Source organism: Giraffa tippelskirchi, chromosome 2 (genome assembly GCF_054371585.1).
Source record: "Giraffa tippelskirchi isolate mGirTip1 chromosome 2, T2T-mGirTip1v1.2.pri, whole genome shotgun sequence".
Lineage (NCBI taxonomy): Eukaryota > Metazoa > Chordata > Mammalia > Artiodactyla > Giraffidae > Giraffa > Giraffa tippelskirchi.
This window is the reverse complement of record NC_137276.1, coordinates 217,834,661-217,856,664: the sequence shown is the minus strand read 5'-3', so window position 1 is coordinate 217,856,664 and position 22,004 is coordinate 217,834,661.

Sequence of the window (22,004 nt, the reverse complement as noted above, 5' to 3'; positions counted from 1 at the left end):
TTCAGGCAAATAGTCGCATCATCTTGTTAATGCAGAGGTCAAAGAGTAATTTACTATAAATACAGTAAGTTCTGACAGCATAGGTATGAGAGAGAAAAAAGTTAAGGAGGAAAGACTGAACAATGGTTAGACAGTCATCTACTGCCAGGCCCTTGCTGGTCAAGGGCAAGGTGAGGGATGTCTCACTTTAAAATGAGAAATGAAGTTCTGAAAAATATAATTGGATGAGCATTCTAATTTCTGAACTCAGTTTTGTTTCAAAGTTGAAAGCAGCTGAGAGATTGTCTTTCCTACCAACGATCAGAAATATCTTGAGTCTTCTGGAATTTTCTTTCAATTGCAGGAAAAATACAATATTCTATTGAATACTAAAGTAAATTTAGGAGATGAAGCTTAGACTATGACTTAACAACTTCCATTGTTTGTACCGTGCTTACACAACACACTATTTACCATTTCTATAATAATGTGGTGATATAGCTTTGTTTAACTTATTTAAATTATTTTAATTTACGTGTCTGATGCTCACCTTGTGGCATGTGCTAAGTTGCTTCAGTCGTGTCTGACTCTTTGCAACTGTATGGACTGTAGCCCACCAAGTCCCTCTGTCCATGGGATTTCCCGGGCAAGACTACTAGAGTGGGTTGTCATTTCCTTCTCCAGGGAATCTTTCCAAAACAGAGATCAATCCCACATCTCCTGCACTGCAGGCAGATTCTTTACCACCAAGACATCAGGGAAGCCCTTAATTTAAAAAGAAGAGAGAAATATTTTTATTTGTAACTAAGTATGGGCTGAAGAAAAAGTTCACTTGAGTTTTATGTACCTTCTTACAGAAAAACCTGAATGAATTTTTTGGCCAGCCCAATATTAGATATATTAGATGTTAACAATGTCCCTGAAATACTTAATGGCAATCTAAATCATTGAAAGTGTTATTTGCTCGGTCGTGTCCAAGTCTTTGTGACACCATGGGCCAGGCTCGTGGGGCTCCTTCCTCTGTCCGTAGAATTCTCCAGGCAGGAATACTGGAGTGGGTTGCCATTCCCTTCTCCAAAGGATCTTTCTGACCCAGGGATCGAATCAGGTCTGCATTGCAGGCAGATTCTTTACCATCTTGCTCTCTTGCCATTAGACTCAATTTAAGCATAATTAAGAATATGTTCTGTATACTGAGTTGAAAAATGACATTGTAGTAAAATAGAAAATAGATTGATAGAACACAGGAATATTAACATAAAAATATTCTCTTATATTAAATGTACCTATAGTAGGGTGTTAGTTAATGATTAGTAGTTGAACTGCTTTATCAAAAATTTTTATGAACTAATAGGTGATATAGAGATAAACATAGATCTTTCACTTTTGGAATAAAGGAGACAGAGTAAAACCTTCCAATGTTGAGCCACTGACTCGAACTCTGAAACATCTCTTCATTCATGCTTCTTCCATATATTCTGTAGAATTCTTAAACATAGTGTATTATAAAATATTATACTCTTACAATATTATACCCTTTTGGGAAAGAGTGAGGAACAAGAGAAATATATAAAGGTGAGTAGAATTTATGATATTTTTCAAGATTTTCAATGTGCTAGACACTTGTGCATTAAGTTTTCATTGTTTGCTCACAATTTGGCACAAAATTGGCAGCTTGAAAAAAAACATATTTATACTATGCCAAAGCCTTTGACTGTGTGGATCACAACAAACTGTGGAAAATTCTTCAGGAGATGGGAATACCAGACTACCTGACCTGTCTCTTGAGAAATCTGTATGCAGGTCAGAAAGCAACAGTTAGAACTGGACATGGAACAACAGACTGGTTCCAAGTAGGAAAAGGAGTACGTCAAGGCTGTATATTGTCACCCTGCTTATTTAACTTATATGCAGAGTACATCATGAGAAACTCTGAACTGGAGAAATCACAAGCTGGAATCAAGATTGCTGGGAGAAATATGAATAACCTCAGATATGCAGATAACACCACCCTTATGGCAGAAAGTGAAGAGGAACTAAAAAGCCTCTTGATGAAAGTAAGAGAGGAGAGTGAAAAGGTTGGCTTATAGCTGAACATTCAGAAAACTAAGATCATGGCATCCGGTCCCATCACTTCATGGGAAATGGATGGGGAAAGAGTGGAAACAGTGTCAGACTTTATTTTTGGGGGCTCCAGAATCACTGCAGATGATGATTGCAGCCATGAAATTAGAAGGTGCTTACTCTTTGGAAGGAAAGTTATGACCAACCTAGACAGCATATTAAAAAGCAGAGACATTACTTTGTCAACAAACGTCCATCTAGTCAAGGCTATGGATTTTCCAGTGGTCATGTATGGATGTGAGAGTTGGACTCTAAAGAAAGCTGAGCACCGAAGAATTGCTGCCTTTGAACTGTGGTGTTGGAGAAGACTCTTGAGAGTCCCTTGGACTGCAAGGAGATCCCACCAGTTCATCCTAAAGGAGATCAGTCCTGGGTGTTCATTGGAAGGATTGATGTTGAAGTGGAAACTCCAATACTTTGGCCACCTCATGTGAAGAACTGACTCATTGGAAAAGATCCTGATGCTGGGAAGAATTTGGGCAGGAGGAGAAGGGGATGACGGAGGATGAGATGGCTGCATGGCATCACCGACTTGATGGATATGAGTTTGCATAAACTCCGGGAATTGGTGATGGATGGGGAGGCCTGGTGTGCTGCGATTCCTGGGATCACAAAGAGTCGGACATGACTGAGTGACTGAACTGAACTGATACTGCCAAAATTTTCCCAGGTCAGAATTTGCAAGGGCTTAGCTAGACCCTCTGCTAGGGTTTCACAAGGCTGCAATTAGGGCATCAATTGGTACTGTCTCATATGAGGTTTGGGGTACTCTTCCCAACTTATGTGGCTGTTGGAAAAATGTATTTCCTTGCAGTGGTAGAACTCATGGCTCTCTGCTTCTTCAAGCTATCAAACAAGCAGATAAGTGAGAAAGAAGAATGAGAAAAAGTGTTGGAAGAGTTTCTGCTGCTTCAGTGTCTCATCTTGAGATCCTATTGTAAAGGGCTCGGCTGATGAGGTTGATTAAGGACCTTAATTATATATTTGCAAAATTATCTTATCATGCAATAGTGTAATCATAGGAATGATAACCCTTGATACTCAAGGGTTCTGCTCACATTCAAGGAGGAAAATTTACATATGGTATATACCTCAGGGGCAGGTTTTTGGGGCCATCCTTTGAGGACTTCCCTGGTGGCTCAGAGGTTAAAGCGTCTGCCTCCAATGCGGGAGACCTGGGTTCGATCCCTGGGTCGGGAAGATCCCCTGGAGAAGGAAATGGCAAACCACTCCAGTGTTCTTGCCTGGAGAATCCCATGGACGGAGGAGCCTGGCAGGCTACAGTCCACGGGGTCGCAAAGAGTCGGACACGACTGAGCGACTTTCCTTTCCTTTCAGAATCTGCCCCCCAAAATCTGTTTCCTTTTTTCCAACAGTTTACTGTTTTTACTTGTGATAATTGACAGGAAGCTGCTAATCTTGTCCTCTAGGTTTTGCTTCTGAAAGTGGACTTTACATAACATCATGGCATACAATTCCTAATAAGAGATACTGAAAGGCACAAAATCAAATTGTTGCTTCTTATTTAAGTATCTGCCAAGAAAAAGTCCATATAGTCAGATCTAGAGTTTTTCCATTAGTCCTATATGGATGTGAGTTGAGCCATAAAGAAGGCTGAGCACCAAAGGAGTAATTCTTTTGAACTCTGGTGTTAGAGAAGACTCTTGAGAGTCCCTTGGTCTGCAAGATCAAACCAGTCAATTCTAAAGGAAATTAATCCTGAATATTCAGTGGAAAGACTGATGCTGAAGCTGGATTTCCAATAATTTGTCCACCTGATGTGAAGAGCTGACTCATTAGAAAAGACCCTGATGCTGGAAAACACTGAAGGCCGGCAGCGAAGGGGACAACAGAGGACAAGATAGTTGGATGGCATCACCAACTTAATGGACAGGGATTTGAGCAAGCTCCAGGAAACGGTGAAGGACAGGGAAGCTTCACGTGGTGCAGTCCATGGGGTTGCAAAGAGTCGGACACAACTAAGCGACTGAACAACAATTTAAGTATCAAGTTTGGATGAAAATTGGAGTTGCTATTTCTATGTTAAGACAAAGAGTGGAAAATGATAACTTAAAACAATTTCACGTGAGTTGTAAGATATGAAGGGATTCAAACTTTTCTGTGTTCTAGAAAGTGTTTCAATGATACCGCTCTCCAAGGGCCCCAGTGCTGAACATTCACCAGTGTTTGCCTTCTTATCTATGTTGGTGGAGAACAGTAGGACACATTATACGATGTGGGTAGAACAGTCATGGAAAGATGTAAGACTATGATATCGGAAAAACATCAGATGAGAAAGTTTCATTGGGAAGCACTTTTACTGAGGAAAATATCCATGAAATTATCTTTAATCTTTAGGAAAACTAACCATTAAAATCAGATGGGTAATATCTTTTCTAAAAAATACTTGACATACAAAAACTGAAAATAATTATGTTACAGTAAGTAAATTTAAATCTTAAGAAGATAAAACAGCAAATAACAGCCATCTTGTTATAATAAAAAATTGACATTAAATTAAGAAACAAAAACTATTTCTAATGCTCAGTTACTCTTATGTCTCATGGGCCTTCTCCCTAGCTATCTTAGAGATGACTGCTGAGATACTTTTAGGAGGCAGAGCAATAATGTCTAGGCCTGAGTCTTGACCATTGCAATATTCAATAATTATATTGATGACAATAATATATGTATATATATATATATATCTTAAAATATGAACATTTGCACAACAAATGCAATATGAAGTAGCTTTATTCCCAGTCTTTTCAGGCAGGGATAGTTATATAAAATATTTTTAAAAATTCTGAAAATCATCTGCTGACCCATGTCTCTGCAAACACATGTACTAAGGTTTCTAGATTTCTCAATCAAGCTACACTGTGACACCTGTGGTCCTTAGAGCTGCAGTCAGTGCTTTTGTTTTTAATTAGCAGATTTTTCTTGTTAATTTTTTTTTTTTTAAATGCATCTATACAATATATCAGTAAATCCTATCAGGCAACTTCTTAGTGAAAAGTTCACTGGTAAATCCATGAATTGAAACTTATTGTTGACTACACCATATTGTATTGAAGAACTGAACATAATCATTTATTAAAATTTAACAACCCAGAAGAATAACCTAAACTTTTTAAAATAAAAATGAGTTGTTATTAGGCTCCCAAAACTGCCTTCATTCATTGAGAATTTAAGAATATAAAGGTGAGAAAACTAAAGTCATTTTTACTCTCACTAAGGTAAGATTATAGCCTCAGATACATACTAATCTATCAATATACAATGTCAACATTTCATAAATGAATATGCTTTATAAATTAATGCAAATAAAATATATAATATGAAAAATAAGCATGTATATTCTCAGTTTTAAATCACATTTTATATTTCAGTATAATTGAAATTTTACATATTACATATTTCAAATATGAGAAATTAGACACAGATGATATAATACGAAACAAATTCAGAAAACATTTGAAATATTAAGCCATATAATAGCTTCAATTTGTGACTTCATTAAGGAAAATTGGAAAAAGCTTCCACAAATCTATTTCATTATAGTTTATAGTGAAACCTGTCAATCATCTCAAGGCTGAGTGACTATGTCACTACTCATTTGGAAAAATGGAAACATTTTCTCAATATCCAAATGATTGTTCCCATCCATTCAAAATATTCAAGAAAGTTCCCTATGAAATACTTCAGCCCCCACACACACACACACAAACATACCGACACTCAAGGATTTTTCTCCTTAGTGCATATTCTGTAAGATTCTAATTAAAAAGCTCAACATTTTAACAAACTGCGTTGATCTGCAAGTACAGAATATTTTTATATGCTCAATTGTTGACAATTTCTGGATCCCAATTTATAAAAATTAATCAAGTGGTGCAGTGGTAAAGAATCCTCCTGCCTATGCAGGGGACTCAAGAGATGGGGGTTTGATCTCTGGGTCAAGAGATGCCTGGAGGAGGCAAGGCCAAACTTGCCTAGAAAATCCCATGGACAAAGGAGCTTGGCGGGCTATAGTCCAGGGGGCTGCAAAGAGTCGGACGTGACTGAGTGACTGAATGTGCACATACACAAGTTAGGAACAGTATAGACTTCTACTGAATTTTTTATATGAAATTATACTTCATGATCTACATTTACATTATTAATATGGTTGACATTTTATATATTTGGGCAAAAGGAATATTTATCACATATATTACTAAGTCATATTCACTGTTAAATAAAAGCCTTAAATAATAATGGTGACAAAATGTGGTCCACGGGAGAAGGGAATGGCAAACCCCTTCAGTATTCTTGCCTTGAGAACCCCATGATTAGTATGAAAAGGCAAAAAGATAGGACACTGAAAGATGAACTCCCCAGGTCGGTAGATGCCCAATATGCTGCTGGAGATCAGTGGAGAAATAATTACAGAAAAAATGAAGGGATGGAGCCAAAGCAAAAACAACACCCAGTTGTGGGTGTGACTGCTGATAGAAGCAAGGTCCGATGCTGTAAAGAGCAATACTGCATAGGAACCTGGAATGTTAGGTCCATGAATCAAGGCAAATTGAAAGTGATCAAACAGGAGATGGCAAGAGTGAACATTGACAATTTTAGGAATCAGCGAACTAAAATGGACTGGAATGGGTTAATTTAACTCAGATGACCATTATATCTACTATGCAGGAATCTCTTAGAAGAAATGGAGTAGCCATCATACTCAACAAAAGAGTCTGATGCAGTGCTTGGATGCAATCTCAAAAACAACAGAATGATCTCTGTTTGTTTCCAAGGCAAACCATTCAATATCACTGTAATCCAAGTCTATGCCATGACCAGTGATGCTGAAGAAGCTGAAGTTGAATGGTTCTATGAAGACCTACAAGACCTTTTGGAACTAACACCTTAAAAAAGATGTCCTTTTCATTATAGGAGAAAGTGAAGTCGCTCAGTCGTGTCAGACTCTTTGCGATCCCATGGACTGTGGCCTACCAGAATCCTCCATCCATGGGATTCTCCAGGCAAAAATACTGGAGTGGATTGCCATTTCCTTCTCCAGGGGATCTTTCCGACCCAGGGATCAAACCCAGGTCTCCCACATTGCAGGCATACGCTTTAACCTCTGGGCCACCAGGGAAGCCTGGAATGCCAAAGTAGGACGTCAAGAAACACTTGGAGTAACAGGCCAAATTGGCCTTGGAGTACAGAATGAAGCAGGGCAAAGGCTAAGAGAGTTCTGCCAGGAGAACACACTGGTCATAGCAAACACCCTCTTCCAACAACACAAGAGAAGACTCTACACATGGACATCACCAGATGGCCAACACCAAAATCAGATTGCTTATATTCTTTGCAGCCAAAGATGGAGAAGCCCTCTACAGTCAGCAAAAACAAGACTGGGAGCTGACTGTGGCTCAAATCGTGAAATTCTTATTGCCAAATTCAGACTTAAATTGAAGAAAGAAGGGAAAACCACTAGACCATTCAGGTATGACCTAAACCAAATCGCTTATGATTATACAGTGGAAGTGACAAATAGATTTAAGGAACTAGATCTGATAGAGTGCCTGATGAACTATGGACGGAGGTTCATGAGATTGTATAAGAGAGAGGAAGCAAGACCATCCCCAAGAAAAAGAAATGCAAAAAGTCAAAATGGCTATCTGAGGAGGCCTTACAAATAGCTGTGAAAAGAAGATAAGGAAAAAGCAAAGGAGAAAAGGAAAGATATAACCATTTGAATGCAGAGTTCCAAAGAATAGCAAGGAGAGATAAGACAGCCTTCCTCAGTGATCAATGCAAAGAAATAGAGGAAAACGACCGCATGGAAAAGACTAGAGATCTCTTCAAGAAATTAGAGATACCAAGGGAATATTTCATGCAAAGATGGGCTCAATAAAGGACAGAAATGGTATGGACCTAACAGAAGTAGAAGATATTAAGAGGTGGCAAGAATATACAGAAGAACTGTACAAAAAAGATCTTCAACCGTACAAAAAAGATCTTCCAGATAATCATGATGGTGTGATCACTCACTTAGAGCCAGATATCCTGGAATGTGAAGTCAAGTGGGCCTTAGAAAGCATCACTATGAACAAAGCTAGTGGAGGTGATGGAATTCCAGTTGAGCTATTTCAAATCCTAAAAGATGGTGCTGTGAAAGTGCTGCACTCAATATGCCAGCAAATTTGGAAAACTCAGCAGTGGCCACAGGACTGGAAAAGGTCAGTTTTCTTTCCAATCCCTAAGAAAGGCAATGCCAAAGAATGCTCAAACTACTGCACAATTGCACTCATCTCACATACTAGGAAAGTAATGCTCAAAATTCTCCAACCCAGGCTTCAGCAACACGTGAACCGTGAACTTCCAGATGTTTAAGCTGGTTTTAGAAAAGGCAGAGGAACCAGAGATCAAATTGCTAACATCCACTGGATCATCGAAAAAGCAAGAGAGTTCCAGAAAAAAATATCTATTTCTGCTTTAATGACTCTGCCAAAGCCTTTGACTGTGTGGATCACAATAAACTGTGGAAAATTCTAAAAGAGATGGGAATACCAGACAACCTGACCTGTCTCTAGATAAAACCTGGATGCAGTTAAGGAAGCAACAGTTAGAACTGGACATGGAACAACAGACTGGTTCCAAATAGGAAAAGGAGTCCGTCAAGGCTGTTTATTGTCACCTTGCTTATTTAACTTATATGCAGAGTACATCATGAGAATTGCTGGGCTGGATGAAGCACAAGCTGGAATCAAGATTCCAGAAATATCAATAACCGGGAGAAATATCAATAACCTCAGATATGCGGATGACACCACCCTTATGGCAGAAACTGAAGAAGAACTAAAGAGCCTCTTGTTGAACGTGAAAGAGGAGAGTGAGAAAGTTGGCTTAAAGCTGAATATTCAGAAAACTAAGATCATGGCCTCCCGTCCCATCACCTCATGGCAAATAGATGGAGAAACAGTGATAGACTTTATGTTTGGCGCTCCAAAATCACTGTAGATGGTGACTGTAGCCCCAAAATTAAAAGACATTTACTCCTTGGAAGTAATGTTATGACCAACCTAGACAGCATATTAAAAAACAGAGACATTACTTTGCCACAAAGTTCTGTCTATTCAAGGCCATGTTTTTTCCAATAATCATGTATGGGTGTGAGAACTTGACTATAAAGAAAGCTGAGTGCCAAAGAATTGATGCTTTTGAACTGTGGTGTTGGAGAAGACTCTTGAGAGTCCCTTGGACTGCAAGAAGATCCAATCAGTCCATCCTAAAGGAAATCAGTCCTGAATATTCATTGGAAGGAGTGACGATGAAGCTGAAACTCCAATACTTTGGCTACCTGATGGGAAGAACTGACTCATTGGAAAAGACCCTGCTGCTAGGAAAGATTGAAGACAGAAGGACAAGGGGATGACAGAGCATAAGATGGTTGGATGGCATCACTGACTGGACAGACATGAGTTTGAGCAAGCTCCAGAAGCTGTTGATGGACAGGAAGGCCTGGGGTGCTGGGTTCTATGGGATTGCAAAGAGTCAGACACAACTGAGCAACTGAACTTACTGACTGACTGATTTAATTTTTAACCTAATATTACTTTTCTGTTTTAGTGTCTCATCCAGTAAGTTGTATTTAGTTGTCATGTCTCTTAAGATTCCTCTTGTCTGTGATGGTTTCCCATACTTTGTTTTTTTCTGATGATTGTGATGATTTTAAAGAGTATTGATGAGTTAATTAGTAAAATACCTCACTATTAGAATTTATCTCTGAGTTTTCTCATGGTTAGAATGGGGTTATAGATATTTGGGAGAAAGACTACAAAAGTGAAGTGTTATTTTACTGACACCCTAAAAAGAAAGAGTGGTACCCAAATTACTTACCACTGTTGATGATGACTTTGATTATCAAAGTCAGAGTTTGTCAGATTTACTCATTTTAAAGTTATTTCTCTTTTAACTTTATGTGCTGCACTCTTTGAAAGAAAATCACTATGCACAGTCTGTGCTTAAGGAGTGGGAAATTTTGCTCTTTGATCTCTTCAAGGACCAAATATCTGGACAGATTCTGCTTGGGAGAGTTTCTTTCTCCTCCCATGTGTTGATTTATTCAATTATTAGTTGACATCTTCATAAACTCTTGTATATGTAGTTTACTCTTCAGATTGTAATAAAATATTGTCCACATTTTCCCAGATGCGGCCCTCAGAAGCTCTTTCAGTTGGTGTCTGTGTCCCTTTGGCATATCCTAATGATGTTAATGGCCTTTATAAATAGCAATTCCTTACTCTCTGGCACTACAAGATACTCCAAGATAATCTTGTTTCTTTCCTTTCAGAGCTGCCAGAATCCTTGTTTCCTCTAATTGGAGGAATGGTGTTAGAAACTAAGAACTAAGTACTAGGTACATTATTTGTAGCTACAGGGAATCTTGCTTCTAAACTTTCTCAATTTAAGAGGAAATATATGCATATATGCGTGCATGCATGCATGCTAAGTTGCTTCAGTCATGTCAAACTTTCCAACCCCATGGACTGTTGCCCACCTGGCTCCTTTGTCCAGGGATTTGCCAGGCAAGAATATTAAAGTTGCCATGCCCTCCTCCAGGGAATCTTCCCAACTCAGGGATTGAACCCTCATCTCTCTTACATTTTGTGCATTGGCAGGTGGGTTCTTTACCACTAGTACCACCTGGGAAGACCTACATGCATATATACTAACCAATGAATATACAAACATCTGTAAGTATCGATATATGTAAACATCTATATCTATATTGAGTTAAATATCAGTTTCTACAGATGTATCTGATATTAATCCATTGCCTATTTTTAATTGTTTTTTTTTCAATTGTTGGATTTGAAGGATTGTTGTATATTTTGGATAAAAGTCCTTTTCACATTTATTTGAAAATATTTTGAGTCATGGCATATCATTTCATTCTCATCAGAGCATCTTTCATAGAATACAACATTTAGCTCTAAGAAAGTCCAACTTAATTTGATGTTTTGTTTCTTGAATCATTCTTTAGGTGTTGTATCTAAAAATTCATTGCCAAACACAAGGCCAGTTAGATTTTCCATCATGATTCCTTATAGACTTATATTTTAGGTTTGTGTTTTACATTTAGGTCTCTAATATATTTCGAGTTATCTGAAATGTGTAAGGTATACGTCTAGATTATGTTTTATACATATGGACACCTACGTGTTTCAGTATTGTAGTATGTTTAAAAAATTTTTCATTCAGATGTTTTTGTGCCTTTGTCAAAAATAAATTGACTATATTTGCATGGTTATATTTTTGACTCACTATTCTGATCAGTTGATTTATGTGTATATTCTTCTGCCAATCTCATTCTGTCTTGATTACTCTACCTTTGTAGAAAATTGTGAATCAAAGAGCATCATCCTTCTGACATCGTTCTTCTGCAGTATTAATATTATGTTGGCTATACTAGGTCTTCTGCTTTTCCACATAAACTTTTCAACAACAAGACACCTCATGGTATTGGTTGAGGTAGCACTGAATCTAGAGATTTTGTTGGGAATAACTTGCATCTTAATAATTTTTAGTCTTATCTATACACATAAACTGTTATTCTATTCATGTTCTCTTTGATTTCTTTCATCTGAATTTTATAGATTTTTACATTCAGATCATGTACTCATTTTGCTTTATACCTAAATATTTTACATTTGGTGCTCTCATAAGTTGTTTTGATTTTACCTGTTTCCTAAATTCCAATTATTTATTGCACTTAAAAATGGACGTAATTTACTTTTCTACCTGAACCATGTGCATTAATTTCCTATGGCTAGCATAGCAAAGTAACTACAAACTGGTGGTTTAAAATAACCAACATTTGTGTTCTCACACTTCTGGGGAATACAAACCCAGATTTAAAGTGTGAGCAGAGTTACGCTCTATGTATAAGACTCTGGGTAGAATTGTTTATTGCTTATATAGTTTTTATCTTTCCATCCTTCCTGTTCCTTGGCAGGCAGTAGCACTGCTCCAATCTCTATCTCTGTTGTCATATTATGTTCTTCCTACTTGTCTCTGTCCAAATTCTCCCCTTTTTAAAAGACTACCAGTCATATTGGATTAATGTCCACTAATGGCTTCATTTTTGCTTGATATTATCTGCACAGAAATTGTTTTCAAGCAAAGTCACTCTCACAGGTATGTGAATTAGGGCTTCAATACATCTTTTGGGAGACACAAATCAACCCATAGCATGATATACTCTGTGACAGTGGTCTTCTAACTAGTCAGTTTCAGGAATTTTCTGGTTGATCCTTTGAGACTTTGTGTATAGATAATTATGTCATATGCAAACAAAGATAGCTTTTTCCACCTCTTCTTAGTAGATATACACTTCCTTTTTCTTGTCCTGTTGCACTAGGTAGGACTTCTAACATGATGATACATAGGAGTGATGAGAGAACATAGTTCTGTTTCCCATCTTATGAGGAAAACTATTAATTTTCTCACCATTCAGTTTAATGTTAGCTGTTTATCGTTTGTAGATGTATTTTATGAGGTTAAGAAAGTCTCCCTCTGTTCTTAGGTTGAATAGAAATTCAACATGACTGGGTGCTATATTTTGTCAAGAGATTTTTTTTTTTCACATCAATTCATATGATCATATGAGGTTTACTTTTTATCCTGTTGATAGGGTGAGTTATCTTGGTAAATTTTAGAACATTGAACCAGCCTTTCATGTTGGAACATTTCCCGTTTGGTCATGGTATAAAATTCTGTTATTGCATTGCTTGATTTGATTTGCTAATCTTTAGCTTAACATTATTGCTTCTAGATTTATGAGAGATGGTGAAGTATAGTTTAACTCTTCTGTAATGTTTGTATCTGATTTTTGTATAGAGTAGTTCTGGCCTCCAAAAAAATGCAATATGGTGTATTTATTCTCCTTCTCCTTTATGGAAGAGTTCGTGAAGAGTATAAAGTGTCATTTTTTTTTTTCTTAAACATTTGCTACAATTTGCTAGTAAAATCTTTAGTGCTTAGTGTTTTATTTTTAGAAAGTTATTAACTATTAATTCAAATCTTTAATAGATTTAAGACTATTCAAATAATATATTGTCATAATCTTGCTCATAACATCCCTTTATTATTCCGGCTAACTTGTATCATACCAAGACTACACTACCTTTTCTAAATTCATAAAGATGTCTATTTTTAGACTATTCATTACATATTAAAGAAAAATAGAATATTATCCCTGCTCTCTGAAGTCTACCTTGTTTTACTTTGCTGTCTTAAAAAGATAAGAAATAGAAGGTGATTTTAAACATTGACGTCACACATAGCCTTCGTTGTAGATTTCAGTGAATGGATGAGTGAAATGGTGCTACACTGAGTTTGAAATGTGATAGTTTCTTATATAAAAAACATAATTTGAGCATGTCACTGCTTTAAAACTGAATAATAATGCACATAATTTTTATTATATAGGATCACTGCTATTTTGTAAAGGTGAAAAATAATAACATGAGAATGATAGCAACAATAATTAATATAGATGGGATAATATATATTTTTACATATTTTCACATGAATTATCTCATTTGAGGCATAGAGACCCATAATGAATGAGAAATGAGAATATCATGTAAATAACTAACTTGAAAATTTCCATATCTTGTGCTTGAATTTTCTTACAATACACACATTTGTAAGTGGTAAAAGATATTTTAGGGGTTAATTTTTTTTTCAAAGGCTATTCTTCATATACTAGCTTTCAGAAAATTTCAGGGAGACAATGAAGATGCATTAGCCTAAAGTAAACTTACCAAGTCTTACCATTTCTAACTTACAAGAAAGGAATTCACCTGTTTGAATCAGTTCAGTTCAATTCAGTCGCTCAGTCATGTCAGAATCTGGGACCCCATGGACTGCAGCACGCCATGACTCCCTGTCGAGCAACAGCTTCAGGAGCTTGCTCAAACTCATGTCTGTCAAATCGGTGATGCCATCCAACAATTTCATCCTCTGTAGTCCCCTTCTCCTCCTGCCCTCAATCTTTCCCAGCATCAGGGTCTTTTCCAATGAGTCAGTTCTTCCCATCAGGTGGCTAAAGTATTGGAGTCTCAGCTTCATCATCAGTTCTTCTAGTGAATATTCAGGACTAATTCCTTTAGAATAGACTGGTTAGATATCCTTGCACTCCAAGGGACTCTCAAGAGTCTTCTCCAACACCACAGTTCAAAAGCATCAAATCTTCAGCGCTCAGCTTTCTTTATAGTCCAAATCTCACATCCATACATGACTACTGGAAAAACCATAGGTTTGACTACACAGACCATTTTTGGCAAAATAATGTCTCTGCTTTTTAATATGCTGTCTAGGTTGGTCATAACTTTCCGTCCAAGGAGTAAGTGTCTTTTAATTATGGGGCTGCAGTCACCACCTGTAGTGATTTTGGAGCCCAAGAAAATAAAGTCTGTCACTGTTTCCACTGTTTCCCCAGCTGTTTGCCATGAAGTGATGAGACCAGATGCCATGATCTTAGTTTTCTGAATGCTGAGCTTTAAGACAACTTTTTACTCTTCTCTTTCACTTTCATCAAGAGGCTCTTTAGTTCTTCTTTGCTTTCTGCCATAATGGTAGTGTCATCGGCATATCTGAGGTTATTGATATTTCTCCCAGCAGACTTGATTCCAGCTTGTGTTTCTTCCAGCCCAGTGTTTCTCATGATGTACTCTGCATATTAGTTAAATAAACAGGGTGACAATATACAGCCTTTACGTACTCTTTCCCTATTAGGAACCAGTCTGTTGTTCAAAGTCCAGTTCTAACTGTTGCTTCCTAACCTGCATACAGATTTCTCAAGAGGCAGGTCAGGTGGTCTGGCATTCCCATCTCTTTAAGAATTTTCCACAGTTTGTTGTGGGCCACACAAAGGCTTTGGCAGAGTCAATAAAGCAGAAATAGACGTTTTTTCTGGAATTCTCTTGCTTTTTTATGATCCAATGGATGTTGGCAATTTGATCTCTGATTCCTCTGTCTTTTCTAAAACCAACTTGAACATCTGGAATTTCACAGTTCACGGCTTCAGCCTGGCTTGGAGAATTTTGTTTGAATATTTTACAGTTATAGCTTTTCAGTGTATAATGTAATTATGATTACAATATGCAGAAAAATATTAAGGCAAGGGTGGAAGGTATAAATAAATAAAGCTAATTATAGCACACTTTAAAAAATATAGCAAAATTAAATAGCTTCATATGGGTAAATATGAATAGAACTTATTGTATAAAATATTGTATAAATTAGAAAAGACTGTATATGTCTCTGTATGGAATATATATTCAACATCTTGTGGTCATTTTCAGTGAAAATTATATCATTTAAGATAATTTTTGAGCATATTAAAACATCTATAGAAGCTATTTTAAAGAAGTACATCATAATTAACCTAAAATTGCAAAGCTTTTAAATTCAATTCAAATGTGTATTGATATATTTTATTCTTCTTTAGTTCTAATAGAGTCATTATCTGATGTTTTAAAAGATCCTTTCCTAAGCCAATATTTAGCAGAAAGTCAAATCTATTTGGTAATTTAGATGTGTTCATTCACTGAAAGTGAAAGTCGCTCAGTTGTGTCTGACTCTTTGTGACGCCTTGGGCTATGCAGTCAGTGGAATTCTCCAGGCCAGAATACTGGAATGTGTAGCCTTTCCCTTCTTCAGGGGATCTTCCCAATCCAGGGATTGAACCCAGGTCTTCCCCTTCATTTCAGGCAGATTTTTTACCAACTGAGCTATCAGGGAAGCCTATGTATTCATTAATTCAATAAATATTCAGAGATGATAAGGGTTTATTAGACATTACTAGAGTTATCATGAACTAGGAATTATCTGGGTGGTGGATTCTGTCCTGACAGAATAAAGAAGGATGTCTGATAGAATTATGGGGGCATATCATTATGCCCAAAATAAAACATAAAAGGAAACTGAGTCTTGTGGCAGAAACTACAGCTCTGAATCAAGCACATACCTGTGTCTTGTGAACTTCCATACAAAATCTTTCTCTATTTAACATCATTTCTTTCAACTGTAAAATCAGAGGTTTAAACTGGATGGTTTATAATCTCATGACAATGATTAAGAGTGCTTGGAATCATAGGTCTGAAGTGAAGCAATGATTTGAAACACATCTTATTTTCATTTAAAAGAGCAATCAGAGGCAAGGCACTGAAATCTACTTGATAGATTAAAAAATACTCAACAAAATACTAGCAAATTAAATCTCCAACAATACATTATAAGGATCATATAGAATGATCAAGTGGGATTTACTCCAGGAGTTCAAGGATTTTTTTAATATCTGCAAATTAATCAATGTGATGCACACATTACCCAGTTGAAGAATTGAAAACATGATCATTTCAATAGATGCAGAAAGAACTTTCAATAAAATTAAATATCCATTTATGATAAAAGCTCTTCAGAAAGTGGACATAGAGGGAATATACCTTAATATAATAAAGGCCATATATGACAAACCTACAGTGAACATCATACTCATTGGTGAAAATCTGAAGGCATTTCCTGTAAGATTAGGTATAATACAAGGTTTTACAATCAGACAAACATGAAATAAATTCAAGTTGGAAAAGAAGCAAAACTGTCACTATTTGCAGATGACATGATGCTATATACATAAAAAAAATCTTAAAGTTAATGATTTTAATTTTATATGATAAGGGCTATACAGAAAAGAAAAGAAAACCAAAGATGGAGTTAGACTTGGAAATTTATATATCATTTTTTAAGAAAAATTATTAGAGTTTTAGTTGATTTACAATGCTGTGTTAGTTTCAGTTGTAAGGCAAAGTAAATCAGTTATATGTATATATATATACATATATATATATATATATACACACATATATATCTCCATCTTTTTTTGAATTCTTTTTCCATATAGGCCATCACAGAGTATTGAGTAGATTCCCTGTGCTATACAGTGAAAGAAAAAAAAAAGAAAAAAAAAATGAAAATCTATTGCTAAGTTGGTTCCCAATCCTTGTGACTCCGTGGATGGTGCCTCCCAGGCTCCTCTGTCCTTGGGATTTTCTAGGCAAGAATGCTGGAGTGTGTAGCCATTTCCTTTTCCGGGGTTTCTTCCCAACCCAGGGATTATCCATGTCTCTTCCTTGGCAGATGGATTCTTTACCACTGAGTCACCGGGGAACTCCAAAAATCTTAAAGATGCTACCAGAAAACTACTAGAGCTCATCAATTAATTGGATAAAATTGTCGATACAAAATTAATAAAAAGAAATTTGTTACATTTCTATACACTAACAACAAAATATTAGAAAGAGAAATTAAGGAAATACTCCCATTTACCATCACATTAAAACAATAAAATTCTTAGGAATAAAACTATCTTATCCTAAGTATCTCATTCCTAATAAACCCATCTTGGGCTTCCCAGGTGGCTCAGTGGTAAAGAATCCACTTGCCAGTGCAAGAGATGCTGGTGACATGGGTTCGATCTCTGGGCCGGAAAGATCCACTGGAGTAGGAAATGGCAACCCAGTATTCTTGCCTGGAAAATTTCATGGAAAGAGGACCTCAGTAGATGACAAAAGAGTTTGACATGACTCAGAGACTAAACAACAACAACAAAAACAACGTTCTCTAATACCATATACAAAAATAAACACAAAATGGGTTAAAAAGCTGAATGTACATCTAGATATTATAAAACTCCTGGAGAAGAAAATAGGCAAAGCACTCTCTGATGTAAATGACAGCACTATTTTGGGGGACCCAATCTAATTTTTCAAGAAAATCCTTTATTATTGTTTCTTGTGCTTTGAATTTTTGGCTTGTAAACAGATATTTGAATGATCTTAAATAAATTCCTAAGGCCTGGGTTAATAGAGATCTTTTTTTAATAGAAAGTTTCTGTTTATTCCTGCCAAGCATTCCAGGGCACAACCAACCTGAAAAGATTTTAAAGCCCAGATATTCCAGTAATATTTTAAAGCTCCAATACAAGTAAGAGCATGGCTATAGTTTCATTTCTTCTTTTTTTTTTTTTTAATCTGAGAAGGTTTTTTTTCCTAACTTTTTAAAAATTTTTATTGGAGTTTAGTTGATTTACAATTTTATGTTTTTTCAGGTGTACAGCAAAGTTAATCAGTTATACATGCACACATATCCACTCTTTTTAAGCTTCTTTTTCCCCATAAAGATCATTATAGAGTACTGAGCAGAGTTTCCTGTGCTATACAACAGATCCTTATGAGTTATCTATTTTATATATAGTAGTGCAATCCCAATCTCTCAATTTATCTGTCCTTTTCCCACCCTGTAACCATAAGTTTTCACATTTGTGACTCTATTTTTGTTTTGTAAATAAGTTCTTTTGTACCATTTTTTTAGATGCCACAAATAAGCAATATCATATGATATTTGTCTTTCTGTCTGACTTTCTTCACTCAGTATGATTATCTCTAGGTCCATCCATGTTGCAGCAAGTGGCATTATTTTGTTCTTTTAATGTCTGAGTACTATTACATTGTGTACATGTACCATATCTTCTTTATCCATTCTTCCATTGATAGACATTTAGGTTGCTTCCAGGTCTTGGCTATTATAAACAGTGCTGCAGTGAGTATTGAGGTGCATATGTCTTTTCAAATTATGTTTTGGTTTTTTTTCTGAATATATTCCCAGGAGTGGGATTTTAATCACTTTATCTGTGATTATTTTATCTGTTACTAAGTAAACACATTCAAAATAATCAGTGGTTTGGATCCATAATTAAAGGAAATACAATTGTTTAATTGTTTCAGGGAATTAAATTGACTTTATTGGCAGTGTTCAAGTAGCTCAAATTATTTTCCAATATATATTCAATGGATGTGAATTGGAGCAAACTCCAGGAGATAGTGAAGGTGAACATGGAAGCCTGGCATGCTGCAGTCCATGGGGTCTCAATGAGCTGGACCCAATTTAGCAACTGAACACCAAACAAACAACAAATGTATTATACAAACATATCATGAAATGGGGATTAAATTGTTTACACCTAAAATAGCATTCCTTTCCACATATTATTTCCAAAAAATAATTTTAATACTTTATATATTAACTGATTAATCAATCAATTAATTTTCTCCTTCATGAACTGTATGCTCTGTGGTTTTCTACTCTGGGGAAAGAAAATCTTAGAAACTCATTAAGAAGAAATAAATTAATAATTTGGCAAACTTTTATTTTCCTTTGAGACCAAAAATGTGAGAGAGTATAATCTAGATGGAACAGAATGCTCCTACAATGAAATCCTAAGGCAATCTGTTAAGATGAAATATAATTCTTTGAAAGACACAGAGAAAACACCTTTTTTAAAAAAGCCCAACCCATACAAATGGACAAAAGGCAGATGAAAAGATGCTCAGCATCACAAATTATTTGGAGAAATGCAAACCAAAACTACAATGAGATATCATCTCACATCAGTCAGAATGGTCATCATCAAAAAAAAAACTACAAGAAAAAATGCTGTAAAGGGTTTGGAAAAAAGGGAACCTTCCTACACATGTGGCTTCAGGGACCCTAGAAGTGCCTTCTGAGCTTCCCCAGAAATGCAGAACCCTGCCACTGTTTCAGCTGATCCACTATATTCCTGATCCAGAATGGAATTCTGGAAACTATGGACTATAATGGACTGGGGCAGAAAATAAAACCCAAACCTCGGCATTCCTGCTAAGGACTTTTTACCAGGAGTTAATTCAGAGCTGGGCTTCCCTGGTGACTTAGATGGTAAAGAATCCACCTGCCATGCAGGAGACCTGGGTTTGATCCCTGGGTTGGGGCGATCTCCTGGAGGAGGCAAAGGCAATCCACTCTAGTATTCATGCCTGGAGAATCCCCATGGACAGAGGAGCCCGGCCGGCTACAGTCCACGGGGTCCCGTAGAGTTGGACATAGTGAGTAAACAGAGCACAGCACACCTACCTTGTTGGCAGGATTGTAAACTGATACAATCATTATGGAGAAGAGTGTGGAGGTTCCTTAAAGAACTACATCTACAGTTTTGTATTCCGTTGAGAGGATAGCCTCTGCCGTCTCAGCTAAAACTGACAAAGATCTTCTGAGTAGTGGAAGGACTTTTAACAATTTGAAGAGTCAGCTCCTTAGAAGAGACCCTGATTCTTGGTAATATTGATGGCAGGAGGAGAAAGGGGAGACTTAAGATGAGATGGTTAAGATGGCATCACTGACTCAAATGACACGAGATTGAGCAAACTCAGGGAAATAGTGAAGGACAGGGACGCCTGGTGTGCTGCAGTTCCTGAGCTCACAAAGAATCTGACAGGACTGAGCAACTAACGCTTTCACTTCCCTATACACACACAGACACACACACACACACACACACACACACACACACACGATGTATTTCAAGCAGTCAGGCATTCTGGGCTACCTAAGGTAAAAATACTTGCTTTATCTTTAACAATACAGCCTATTTACAGAACTCTGAGTCTGTCCTGATAAGGGATATTTCATCAACACTGTAATGCTCTCTTTCAGTGTGCTTTGCTTGTAAAGATTTTAGCTGTGCTTTATCTTTTCAATAGACATGTGGTTCTTATAGAAAGAAATAATTCTTAAGTAAAATGACAGTGTGCTTGATATTTCTTTTGTCCTCTTTAAAACTCTGTCAGGTGTTTCAGTAACAAAATGTAAAAGATAAAATTTTTAGATTTCATTTTCTTGATCCGACTTTATTCCAATGCAGTGATTGCATGCACCTGCTCACACAGTAACCACGTCAGGGGGTGATATAGCAGTTTTCTGGTGAGGAAAGTTTACAACGAACATTCATCCTACTTTTATAAGAGATCTGGGTAAATGAGCACTTTAAAAGCCACACACAAAAGCCTTACTCACAGATATTCACACAATCACTGGACAGAGACATTTAAAAAAAAAAAAAATTAAAAGTACCTGGCAAGAGCAAATATGTCTTAAGGAAAAGTAACTCTGTTAGGATAACATATGAATAGTGACTCAGCACATTTAGAAGTGCTTAAGTTTGTAAATCAGTTAAAGAGTGATCCAGCAGCCTCAAGATAACCTGAGAATTAGTTAGAAATTCATGATTTTGGTTCTCACAATAGATCCATCAAATCAGAATCTTCATTTCAACCTATCGTATTAAAGATTGAGAGCATTGCTACAGGATGGTTTGGGCCATGGATTTCACTATTAGTACGTAGCTTTCAAATACTCTCCCTAATATATGTTAAACAAGTTAATTAGCAAAAGGAAGCAGTTTATTATTTTACCTTGTCCTTTTTAATTCATTCTTCTGATAAAGAGCTATGATCACTATGGAGAACAGTGTGGAGATTCCTTAAAAACTGGAAATAGAACTGTCATATGACCCAGCAATCCCACTGCTGGGCATACACACCAAGGAAACCAGAATTGAAAGAGACACGTGTACACCAATGTTCATCACAGGACTGTTTATAATAGCCAGGACATGGAAGCAACCTAGATGTCCATCAGCAGATGAATGGATAAGGAAGCTGTGGTACATATACACAATGGAATATTACTCAGCCATTAAAAAGATTACTTTTGAATCAGTTCTAATGAGATGGATGAAACTGGAGCCCATTATACAGAGTGAAGTAAGCCAGAAAGAAAAACACCAATACAGTATACTAACACATATATATGGAATTCAAAAGATGGTAACAGTAAGCCTATATGCGAGGCAGAAAAAGAGACACAGATGCATAGAACAGTCTTATGGACTCTGGGAGAAGGTGAGGGTAGGACGATCTGAGAGAATAGCATTGAAATATGTATATTATCATATGTGAAACAGAACACCA